Source organism: Furipterus horrens, unplaced genomic scaffold, assembly GCF_987537825.1.
Source record: "Furipterus horrens unplaced genomic scaffold, mFurHor1.1.pri manual_scaffold_17, whole genome shotgun sequence".
NCBI classification, from domain to species: domain Eukaryota; kingdom Metazoa; phylum Chordata; class Mammalia; order Chiroptera; family Furipteridae; genus Furipterus; species Furipterus horrens.
In genome coordinates this window covers 75,146,242-75,159,156 of record NW_028327187.1, presented here as the reverse complement: position 1 = coordinate 75,159,156, position 12,915 = coordinate 75,146,242, and the positions used below count along the sequence as shown (strand labels likewise).

At 45.5% G+C, this 12,915-nt stretch overlaps 1 pseudogene; it reads right to left on the bottom strand.

The window, feature by feature from the left end:
* Positions 1-5,523: 5,523 nt before the first annotated feature.
* Positions 5,524-5,769, bottom strand: LOC149991262 (cytochrome c oxidase subunit 7B, mitochondrial pseudogene; annotated as a pseudogene).
* Positions 5,770-12,915: the final 7,146 nt, after the last annotated feature.

The window sequence follows — 12,915 nt, the reverse complement described above, 5'->3', positions numbered from 1 at the left end:
CACACAGCAGCAGTGTGTACAAGAGCTCCTGACAACTCAAGTCTGTACCCCAGCTCAGGTCACTGCTGCAGCACCATCTCCACAGCCCTTAGCCCTGGAAGTGCATGTGCAGGAGGTCCTGTGGGGCTGGCCACCCAAAACCACTCTGGTTCAAATTGTACACAGAAGTGTGCTGAGTTCCTGCAGAAGAGAGCCTCTCCAGCTCCCAGTTCCAGCAATGCCTGTAGCAGTGCCCCAACTTCTCTGCATGTCCTACTGTCTGTGAGCACGCCCAGCGGTCACAACTTGCTTGCTCTCCAAAGAGTTGTTCCTGCAGGTCTGGTAACTGAACCAGCTCTGGCCTGGGCAACCCAGTGAACTTCTATACCAACCAGAAGACTGAAACTGCATCTTTTAATGAGAACCCACCCTTCCAAGGAAATTTGTCCTTACTTGGGTATACTCCCTTTAGAGTTTGCTACTTACCTTTAAAGTTACTCTCCTGTTGCCCTGGCTAATGTGGCTCAGTGGATTGAATGCCAGCCTCCAAATCAAAAGGTTACCAGTTTGATTCCCAGTCAAGACACATGCCTGGGTTTTGGGCCAGGTCCCTAGTTGGAGTTGTGCAAGAGGTAACCACACACTGATGTTTCTTTTCCTCTCTTTCTCCCTCTCTTCCCTTCTCTCTAAAAATAAATAAATAAAATCTTTTTTAAAAATAAAGCTTTTAAAGTTACTCTGCTATTATTGCTTAATCACTTTTATTGATTTTTAAAAATATCTTTTAAAAAATATTTATTGACCTTGGAGAGAGAGAAATATCAACTGGCTGCCTCTGATGCACACCCTGACAGGACCGAACCTGCAACCTAGGTATGTGCTCTGACTGGGAATCAAACCTGCGACCTTTCAATACACAAGATGATGCTCCAACCAACTGAACCACACCAGCCAGGGCTTAATACATTTTACATTAAACATTCCCTATTTAAATTACTGTGTGTTGGGAGACGATTTTCCCTGTATTTCTTGGCATTTCTGCACAGTTGGGGCCTTCTGAGCAAAAAAATTGGTAAGCTATGATAAATATGTCTCCCTCCCTGGAGACATTCTAAGATCATTAAAAATTTCCTTTTTTCTAGAGATTTGCTTTTAGGGTAATAAACCTAGAGATGCCTTCCCCCTCCCTTGGGAGAATTTGTTTATTCCAGAGTAAATATGGGGGTGTGTCTCTCTATGTGTGTGCCTTAGATGGCAGATGGTCCAGAAATACTACAAATACTACATAGCTCTCAGTTTCATAATTTCAGGGTTCCTCTCCTGTGGGCGCACCCCTGCTACATGTGCAAGGTAACCTGCACTAAAATGTTTTATGAGTAATAAACTCTGTTCTACAAAAAAAAATTGCTAAACTGGTTTCTTTTTCCTGCAGATGGAAACTCTGTAGGGAGAGAAGAGGGCCCAGGATAATGTCCAGAGGAGCACCAGCACTTACAATGGGCAGGGAGGAAGAGAGTCCAGAAGAGAAATCGGAGGAGCATCAAAGAAGAGGTGAAAACCCAGGAAGAAGCTTGGTTTCAAGGACACCATAATTAACAAAGTCAGTGTCAACTGCTGCCAGGAAGCAGGTAAGATGAGGACAGAAAACTATTTCTTGGACTTAGCAACAACTGGAGACTGGCAAGTGTGACACCAGTGTGAGGAAATACAGACATAGTATATGATGGTCCTGTCTTGATGTTTACCTTAAGGCGCAGAAAGAGACAGAGTGATAGCTCAAGTCAGAAGATGGGAGACACCACCTCAAATGAATTGGGGGACTTTCATCTTTTTCTGTATCTTTTTTAAATTCTCAAATTGGTGACCAGTAGAAACAAACCAACAAACAAACAAAGAACCTCCATAACTATAGCCAAATATTGAACTCTCGTTAAGGATATGTACACTGATTTATTTGGGAGGAAGTGAACTGATGTCTGTAATTTAGTTTGGAATATACCAAAAATAAAATGAAGAGAAGTATTGGTACAGAGATAGGTGTGTGATAAAGCAATGATAGTAAAATGTTAACGGAAGAATCTAGGGAGAGGATAGGATATATGGGTGTTCACTGTAAGCTTTCTATTTAATCCTCGCCTAAGGATGTTTTTATTGATTTTTTGTTTTTGAGAGAGAGAGAAACATCTGTGTGAGAGAGAAACATCAATCAGTTGCCTCCCATACATGCCTCAACTGGGTATCAAACTCTCAACCTAGGTATGTGCCATGATCGGGGTTTGAACCCACAACCTTTTGGTGCACAGGATGATGCTCCAGCCAACTGAGCCACTGGCCAGGGCACTGTAAGTTTTTTGACATTGCTATATATGTACTAGGTTGAATGGTATCCCCCTAAAACTCATGGCCATCTAGAACTTGTAAATGTAACCTAAGTTGGAAATAGGATCTTTGCAGGTGTAATCAAGATATGGTCATGCTGAATTAGGGTGTTGTCCTTATAAAAAGAGGGAATTTGGACACAGACACACAGGGAAGAAGACCAATTGATGATGATGGAGACACATTAGTGATGCAGCTACAAACCAAGGAACTCCTGGAGCCATCAAAAGCTGGAAGTGGCAAGGAAAAGTTCTTCCCCAGAGCTTTTAGAGGGAGCAGGCCCTGTTGAAAGTTTCAGATGTATTTTATTTCCTCAGTCATACCATATTTTAATGGGTACACAATGCTTTCCCTTGGCATCAGTTATGAGTTTTTTAAGTATATTTTATTGTTATGCTATTACAGTTCCAGCTTTTTCCCTTTAACTCCCTCTGCCTTGTACCCCTCTTCCCTCCAGCAATGCCCCCTCCTTAGTTCATGTGCATGGATCATGCATATAAGTTCTTTGGTTTCTCCATTTCCTTTACTATTCTTAATGTCCCCCTGTCTATTTTGTACCTACCAGTTATGCTTCTTAATCCCTGCACATTTTCCCCTGTTCTTCCCCTTCCCCCTCCATATGATCTCTATATCAATGATTCTGGTCCTGTTCTAGTTGTTTGCTTAGTTTGTTTTTCTGTTTTTAGATTCCATTGTTGATAGTTGTGAGTTGTGAGAGACTCTGGGTCCCTCAGAGTGGATGAAGACATCTTTTTAGAAAAGAAAGGAGAAAATTTAGAAAAGAAAAGAAAGCTCCCTTCCTTTAACTCAACATGCTGGCGGCCTTATCAATGAAGACGGTGCCGCCGTCCCTCCGTTCGGGATGATTTGGCCAATTTTTCCTTCTGTCTAGGCGTGCTGTCCACAGTCCTCGGCTTGTAGCCGGTGGCACTTCAGCGAGTCCTCTGCCCCACGTTGGTGTGCCACCTGAGAGAGACTCTGGGTCCCTCGGAGTGGATGAAGAAACTTACTCAGACACTCTTCATCTGAGGAAGGAAGGGAGGGGGTTTTCTCTAGTGGAAAATCGCCCGTTTCTTTATTAGCCAGGGTTTTTATCCACTTTCCACATGCGGAAGTACTTAAGGAAAATATGCAGCACTTCCCCAAATGGTAGGGAGTGAAAGGGAAATGCAGATCAATACAGGATTGAAACATCCAGGTGTTTTACACAAGGTCAAAAGCACTTCCTCTTTCTTAATCGTTGTATTCTTCACATTTTACTGACAAGGATTTGAGGCTTTACAGAGAAGAACAGAGCAGGTTCCCTTTTCCTTAAAAGTCACTTTGTATTTCTATTCTATCTTTAAAATCCCCCAGAGGGTGGGATTCAGAGCAGGCCTGGAAGACAACCTGCCAGCTAAGGGCCCAGCTGGGGGCAGCTCCGCACAGTGGTCAGAGTCTTTTAAACCAAGCCTGTCTGCTTCCCACATCTCCCCATGTCTGTCTGTCCCCCACAGTGAGTTTGTTGCCATTTTACTATTCATAGTTTTGATCTTTTTTCTTCTTTTTCTTAAATAAGTCCTTTTAACATTTCATGTAATAATGGCTTGGTGATGATGAGCTCCTTTAGCTTTACCTTGTCTGGAAAGCACTTTATCTGTCCTTCCTTTCTAAATAATAGCTTTGCTGGGTAGAGTAATCTTGGTTGTAGGTCCTTGCTTTCCATCACTTTGGATACTTCTTGCCAGTCCATTTTTGTCTGCAAAGCTTCTTTTGAGAAATCAGCGGAGAGTCTTATGGAAACTCCTTTATAGGTAACTCTCTGCTTTTCTCTTGCTGCTTTTAAGATTCTTTATCTTTAACATTTGGCACTTAAATTATGCTGTGTCTTGGTGTGGTCCTCTTTGGGTCTAGCTTGTTTGGGACTCTCTATGCTTCCTGGACTTGTATGTCTATTTCCTTCACCAAATTAGGGAAGTTTTCTTTCACTATTTTTTCAAATAGGTTTTCATTTCTTGCTCTTCCTCTTCTCTCTCTGGCACCCGTATGATTCAGATGTGATGTTGGTACATTTAAAGTTGTCCCAGAAATTCTTATGCCTCTCCTCATTTTTTTTTTTTTCACTTCTTGTTTCTTCATTCTGTACTGGTTGACTGTTTATATCTTCCTTATGTTCCAGTACATTGATTTGAACCCCGGCTTTCTTCCCTTCACTATTGGTTCTGTATGGATTTCACTTAGTGTAGCCTTCACTTTTTCCCTTATGTGTTTGCTGTACTATATCATTTCTCTGATCATCATTATCACCAGTGTTTTGAACTCTACATCTGACAGATTGGCTATCTCCTGCTCTCTTAGTTCTCTCTCTGGAGCCTTGATCTGCTTCCTCTTTGGGGCCATACTTCTCTGTCTCCTCAACTTTCCAGCTTCCTGTATTTGCCTCTGTGTATTAGAGCTGCCGAAACTGTTATGTTGTAAGGGGCAGAGCCTTAGGTATTCGTCAGTGCAGGGCAACCCATCTCACTACTTTGTGGCACTGTATGTGGGGGAGAAGTCATAGAGAGAACAATGCTGCTTGCTTGGCACTCACCCCTTTTCCAGTCATTTCACCTGTTTCCTGTATGTGACTGGCACCCCTTTAGCTGTCGTCCTGGTGATGGTTCCCAGAGTGAGTGGTTTGCATATACTCGAGGACCATGGGGGCCCTCTAAAAAAAACTCTCCTGAGAGATGAGCAGTTTCTTCCCCTACACCAACCCCCCACTGGTTTTCACAGTCAGAAGCAATGAGGCTTTATTTTCCTGGCACTGGAACTGTGAGCTGCGTGTTCTGGACTGGGACTGCTCCCTAGGTGTCCCTCCCAGATTTTATGATGTGTGACTGTGCTTTACATCAGCTGCAGCCGCTGTGTTGCCACTGCTGCTGCTGCCACCACACCGTGTCCTCTCTGCCTTGACTCTGCCCCTCCTACCCATCTGGATGAGTATTTCTTCTTACATCTTTTGTTGTCGGACTTCCATACAGTTTGATTTTCTGGTAGTTCTGTTTTTTGTTTTTGTTTTTTTTTTGTGGTAGTTGTAATCATTATGGTTGTGCGAGAAAGCAAAGCATGTCTATCAACAATTCCATCTTGGCTGGAAGCCTCTATGAGTTGATTTTGAGATGATTATTACACCAGCTAGGATGATTACTGATCTCTCCATTCCTTTGGGGTGACTCTACCAACAGGGGACAAGTTTCATTCTATTCCAACTTATGTTGCTGTATATATCCATGCAGCAACACAGAAAGTGGCCCCACTAGCTAACACAGTGAGTGTTACCATATTTGTGATGAAAATAAGGTTCTGTTTCTGATTGATCTGCCTTGCCATTATTTGCTGAATGCTATGAACTGGGAGATGATCTAGTGCTTTTTTCGCCAATGGAAACATCGTGAAGCTGAAGACAGAACTGCAGCAACTACAGCTGCTGGTTTGATGGAACTTCACATCTAGTACCCTTGCAAAGAACCCCTGTTGACACTTTGATTTTTGACATCTAGCCTCCAGAACAGAGAGAGAATAAATTTCTGTTGTTTTAAGCTGCCCATTTTGTTGTAATGTTACAGCAGCCCTAGCAAACTAGAATACTCTATGTTTGATATTTTTAAATTTATTTTATTTATTTTTAGAGAGAGGGGAAGGGAGGGAGTAAGAAAGGGAGAGAAACAGAGATGTGTGAGAAACATCGATCAGTTGCCTCTCGCATGCTCCTAACTGCAGATCTACCCCAAAACCCAGGTATGTGCTGGGACCAGGAATCGAACCTGTGACCTTTCAGTCTTCAGGACAATGCCCAACCTACTGAACCACACCAGTCGGGGCTGGTTTGACATTTTTGATAATAAAAATATATGGAGAAGAAAGTTTAATAATGCCCGTTGTCTGTTGTCAGCAAGGATGTAATAGAGTCTCACCTACACAGTTGTGAGAGTATCATTTGGAAGAACCTTTTTTTGGAGGATAACTTGGCAGCATCTAACAAAGTGTAAAATGTGTATGACCTTTAACCAAGCAATTTTCCTCTTAAGGATCCATAACACAAATATTCAGCTAAACAAAGGACACACATACAAAGAGGTCTGTTTCAGCACCATTTGTAGTTGAAAAAGCTAGGCACCAATGACTGAATACTGTGACACTGTGCCCAGTCACTGCTTCCACCCCTGCCCCTCAAACACCAGGATGTTCCTGACTTGAACCAGAAGGCTACTGAAGGAAACCAACATCCCCAGGGCCATTCCTCTCAAGGGCGGAACTCAATCTGCATGCAGAGCCCTTTATGCAGTGCTGGAAGGCAAATCAGGAGGGGCTAAATGCAGGGGGCCACCATATCATGTACATAATGACTCCCTCCCAGCCTCACGTAGATGACAGTCCATTGATCACTTCCACTTGTCAGAGAAACTGCTTATGAGATTATAGTCATCACAAGCATGACTTGGATAAGGATGGTAGCAACTGAGCTGGAGAGAGGAGATGAACTTTACAGGACATGGTCAAGGAAGAAGGTGGGTAGGGACTGAGAGATGAGATCAGTTGAGAACAGCTAAGTTTGCATTGTTTGTGGGACCTTGAGGTATTATGAACTTCTCTACAATTCCTGGTATAAGGGGCAAGGAAACTGGTGATTCCCAAACCAGTAGAAAATAATTCGCAGCAAAGGACAAATATAGTTAAATCTGGAATCAGGGGGTCTCTGAGCCAGAGTTAACAGTATCAGCACACTTACAAGTCAGGAAGGGGGAATCCCGCAGCTCAGCACAAATGTTTCTGAGGAGAAAGGATATCTGAGATCAAAGAGGGGGAGATATTCATCACCATACTCCAGGAAATGGGAAAATGTAGCTAGACAGCCCAGCAAACAAGATAGGGAAATTTCAAAGAGCTGGAGACAGATCTCTAACCAGATCACTCTGAGTTAATTATCACCCTCAGTTAATTTAGTTAATCATGTTAGATTGTAACTCTGGATTATCCAGCATGGAAAAACGGAGAAGGAGGAGGGGGAGAGGGGAAGGCCTAAAGGTATGTGTGGGTGGAGGTTTACTTGCGTTAGGATAAAAACAGCCAGCTCTATTTTGTTGGTGCGCATGCCCCTGGCTGGCTGTGTGCCCGACTCTGAAGACTCGTGAATAAATGCCTCACTTTGCTGCTCAAGTCCTGTGTCCCGGTATTGTAAGCGTTTCTCACACTGGTTCACAGCTCCCAAGACCTTTGGAATTTTCTGGGTTGAGTGATCAAGGTGTCTTTGTTATGTTAATGAAGTGACTTTTGGGAAGTGCCTAAGGATGATGGAGCCAACCATATGATTAGAGGGCTGGAACTTTCAGTCCCACCCCCTGACCTTGGGGAAGGGAGAGATGCTGGAGATTTAGTTTTGTTGCCAATGGCAAGTGATGTAGGTAGTTGTGACTATGTAATGAAGCTCCATAAAAACTCAGTAGGGCAACTAAAAATACAATAATCTAGTAAGTAAATTGTTTCTCTGAGTTCTGTGAGTTGTTCTAGCAAGTTAATTGAACTCAAGGACAGGGTCTTTGGAACCTCCAGTCAATCAGAAGCACAGATGAGAGCCTGAGCTTGCAACTGGCATTTGAAGTGGAGGGTGAACTTGTGGGACTGAACCCTCAACCTGTGGATCTGATACTCAGTCCAGGTAGATAGTGTTAGAACTGAGTTGAATTCTCAGACACCCTGCCAGTGTCCAAGAATTGCTTTTTGGTGTAGGGACACCTACACACACACATTGGAATTGGGTCCTGAAACCCCATTCAGGTCCCCAGGTGGGAATGTCCAGGCCAGCTGAGGGGAGAGCTTTGCCCTGGAGCTTACTGTAGCCCCAGAAGCCCAGCAGGAGGTCCAATTTGTATTTTAAAGGGCTGATCTGGCTGTGGTGAGCAGAACAAGATGAGAGCAGGTAAAAATGGCAGCAGGAGACTGTTGCCATCTCTAGGAAAGAAATGACAGGGTCTTGGCCATGGTAATGGAGGGGCAGAGAGAGAGGGCCAAAGAGAGTGCAAAGGTCAGTGCCTCAGTATTGGTTTGGGACTCTGGTTTTGTTACAGAAACAGGGGAGTCCAAAAATCCCCAGAGTTTGCTGCTGGGGGATGGGGAGAAGGGAGCAGCTTTCAGAATGCCTCCACATGCCTGAGGCTGGTGGGCAATGTCTTTCTTATGCAAAATGGCTTTAATGAATCCAAAGCCTCAGGTAGATGGGAGGAGTCTTGAACCAGGGGACGGTATGGAAAGCACATAGAGCCTACGTGGGGTTCTGTGAATGGTCAGAACTGTTTGTAACGCCCACTGCGTCAGAGGACGCAGTCAGGGATATATAAGCAGCTGCGGACATTTTAGCTCACGCGCTCACTCTCGGGCTCTCGCTCTCTCGTGTGCTCCCTCCACGTGGCTTGGTGAAGGGGTCTCCAGGCTGCTTTAAGAGGCTCTCGCCATGCGGTTTTGAGAAGGAGAGAAGATCCACGCGGTTTGCAGGAAGAAGGCAGTTTGCAAGGAGGCTGAGAATCCAGGTGGTTCTGCATTGAGAGCTGGAGGGCACCACAGCACAGAAAGGACCGCCCCAATCAGATTGAATGATTGGCAGCTGCTGGTAAAGCTGAACTGTGTTTGGAAAGTAGGGAAACAGTTTCTCTGACTTTCCTAAAACTAGCCTGGTTTGGTAGTGGGGAGGCAAGGATATGTGTTTGTGGGTGTTTTAAAGAGCATAAGACTTAACAACAGAAATCCGCAAATAACTAAATCTATATAACTGTTAAATAAACAATTCTTTTTCTTTTCACTAAACTCTGGTATTGAGAGTTATAATTTTGGTGGCGGGCAATCGGGCCCCTAACTAAAGAGCCCGTGGGTTTGTTTTCAATTGGAGCAGCCCAGGGGTTCTGTAACAGTTTGACTGGGTGACATGATGGCAGGACAGGGGCAGGGGCCGTGGGAGAAGTGAAAAATCAGAGAAGGAGCAGCCAGTGGGTGGGGAAAGGCTTTCTCTTGCTGTGGCCCTGGGGCTCAATCACATTTCTCCTCAGTTACTGAAAGTCCTATAGAGTGTGCTTGGGTTGGTGAAAAAAGGACAGCAAACAAGGGCATCACAACCTGAAATCCTCTGGGCCCAGCGCTGGCAAGGGACACATCTGAGGAGGTAAGTTCTGTAACAGTGCCACAAGAATTGAAGCTGTCATGAGAAGGGACAGAGGCCCTGCAGGCTAGGAAAGTGGTGAGACAGAGTGACAAGAGGAGCTGATGGCCATGGGAAAACCTAGGAAAACAAATGACGCCACTTAAATAGTTTCAAGGCGAAGACTTTCTCTCAAGTCTGTTCTTGTTCGCCAGAGGTCTCTCGCTGAAATTCTTCCATCCCAGGGGGATAAACTCATTTGTGGCTGCTTTTATTCTTCCCTGAGTTGTGGGAGGTCCCTGGGGTGGTGACCCTCAAAGCTTTCTGAAGCACTTGCTATGCGCCAGACACTGAGTCAGACTTGGACCTGTAAGAAACAAGGACATAGTGACTCCCAAACCAGTAGAAAATCATTAGTAACAAAGGGCAAATGTAATTAGAGGGTCTTAAGGGACATCCGGAAGGGGGAAAGATAGTTTTTGCCAGACAAAGGGAAAATGGGAGAAGGGAGATGACAATAATAACATATTTACAAATCGCAAAAGGGGCATTTAGATAATCGCGTTAGATTGTAACTCCGGAGTAACCACTAATGGAGAAACGGGGGAGAAAGAGAGGGGAGGGGGAGCTAATTGCATTACTATAAACCAGTTTTCTTTGTCTACTTGGGGCGCACATTCTCCTGGCTGAGGGTGCGCCCGACTCTGCAGACTCGTGAATAAATGCCTTGCTTTGCTGCTCAAGTCCTGTGTCCTGGTTTTTATTGTGAGCATTTCTCACAATTTGGGGGCTCGTCCGGGATCCTCCGCCTGTGTGTGGGAAGGGGCTCAGAGCCGAGGCGGGAAGACACGTCCTACCCGCTTTTGGATGGCTCGCTTGACCCAGGGCCCACCCGCCTCACAGTGTCCGGAAAGGACCCGAGACTTCTTGTTGGGACAGCAGTAGATCAACGCAAGGGGGAAACAAAAGCAAACACCACGGCTACCAGACAACCTCGTGCACAGGCCAAGGTAAGAAAATTGGACTTAAGTACTGCCTTGGTGGTTGGGCATCCTCGGGAAGCTGATTGTGTGTGTGGCTGGGACGTGTCTCAAGACATGAAGTGAGTGTGGAGTCTCGATCCACGGTTCTGTTCTCCCGTGAAGGAAAGGGCCAGAGATGGACGAAGCATCTCGGGCTGTGTGCAAAGTCTCTGTAAGAGGGTTGAGCACACAGGACTGTATACAAGAAACTTCCAGTAAGGGAGGTTGAGTATACAGGGCGTGGGTAGAAATTCTCCAGTAGAGGGGGATTGAGCTCACGGGGTCTGTGTTCAATAAATCTCTGGTAAAGGAGGTTGAGAACACAACCGGATTCAGCCACAGGAGTCAGCTGAGGATGGGAAATAGAAATTCTAGGCCTGGGGAAATTAAAAGGGGTGGGGCCAAGGAAGGCCCCACAGACATTCCACCTAATAGTCCATTAGAGAAAATGTTACAGCACTGGGGAGAGGATCACCAGACCAAAAGTAAGGAAAAACAGACAATGGTAAAATATTGTTGTCTCCTTTGGCCAAAGGAACCCATTAAGGGGAAATCTGTCTTCTGGTCCCAATTTGGGTCTGATGATTGTTGGGTTTGTCAAGCCCTGGTCTTATATGTGAGTGATCAGGCATCAGCTTTTTTTTTAATTGTTTGTTTGTTTCTTTTTGGAGAGAGGGGAAGGGAGAAAGAGAAGGAGAGAAACATCACTGTGTGGTTGCCTCTCACTCGTGCCCCCAGTTGGGGACCTGGTGTGCAGCCTGGTCATGTGCCCTGACTGGGAATCAAACCAGCGACCCTTGGTTTGCAGGCCAACGCTCAATCCATTGAGCCGAGCCACAACAGCCAGGACCAGGCATCAGCTTTTAAGGAAGAGAGGGAATATACTCTGCTGATCACCACCTACTAGCAGATCTGCAGGACTCTTCCCAGTAAAAGAGAAAGAAGATAAAGCCTGGGATCCTCTGTCCTGTCTCCCACTGCCTTATAGCCCTGGCCAGCCGGCAGCCAATTGGGCAGAGGCACCAGGACAGGCAGTACAGATGGATCAGGCCGGGGACACCTAACAGGTGCTCAGTCAGCAGAGCACCGGCAGAAATTTACTCAAAATTAAGAAAAGAATTAAAGCAATACAAACAGGACCTTGAGAATTTCCTCAAAGAAACTGCTTGCAGCATTTCTTTCCACCCCAGGTCACTTCTAGCAATTCAATTTGCATCTGAATACCCCCTGCTAGAGCTGCAAGGAGGGGCAATGTTAGGTTTGCTAGCCAAGCAGTCATCTAATCCCCTAAAAAGCTAATTAGACCCTGAGAACAATAGGATTATTAGCTTGCTGCAGGTTACAGAAACAGCAGGATGCCAGCCTCTCCAACACAGAGAGGAAGAAAAAAAAAAGTGACACTTTAAAAACTGAGGCCACTTTTCTTAAAACTGTGGTACTGTTACAGAAACAGGGGAGTCCAAAAATCCCCAGAGCTTGCAGCTGGGGGATGGGGAGAAGGAAGCAGCTTTTAGAATGCCTCCACATGCCTGAGGCTGGTGGCTAGTGTCTTTCTTATGCAAATGGCTTTAATGCATCCAAAGCCTCAGGCAGATGGGAGGAGTCTTGAACCAGGGGACAGTATGGAGAAAGCACACAGAGCCTACGTAAGGGTCTGTGAATGGTCAGAACTGTTTGCAACGCCCACTGCGTCAGAGGACGCAGTCAGGGATATATAAGCAGCTGCAGACATTTTAGCTCAGACTCTCTCTCTGGCTCTCTCTCGTGCTCTCTCTCTGAGACTCTCACTCTCTGACTCGGGTTCTCACTTGCGCTCTGGCTCTGGCGCTCTGACTCTCTCTCACTCGCGTGCTCGCGCTTGCTCTCGCTCTCTCGCTCTCTCGTGTGCTCCCTCCACATGGCTTGGTGAAGGGGCCTTCTCCATGTGGCTTGGAGAAGGGGTCTCCAGGCTGCTTTAAGAGGCTCTCGCCATGCAGTTTTGAGAAGGAGAGAAGATCCACGCGGTTTGCAGGAAGAAGGCAGTTTGCAAGGAGGCTGAGAATCCAGGTGGTTCTGCATGGAGAGCTGGAGGGCACCACAGTACAGAAAGGACCTCCCCAATCAGATTGAATGATTGGCAGCTGCTGGTAAAGCTGAACTGTGTTTGGAAAGTAGGGAAACGGTTTCTGTGACTTTCCTAAAACTAGCCTGGTTTGGAAGGGGGGGAGGCAAGGATATGTGTTTGTAGGTGTTTTAAAGAGCATAAGACTTAATAACAGAAATCCGCAAATAACTAAATCTATATAACTGTTAAATAAACAATTCTTTTTCTTTTCACCAAACTCTGGTATTGAGAGTTATAATTTTGGCGGCGGGTAATCGGGCCCCTAACTAAAGAGCCCGTGGGTT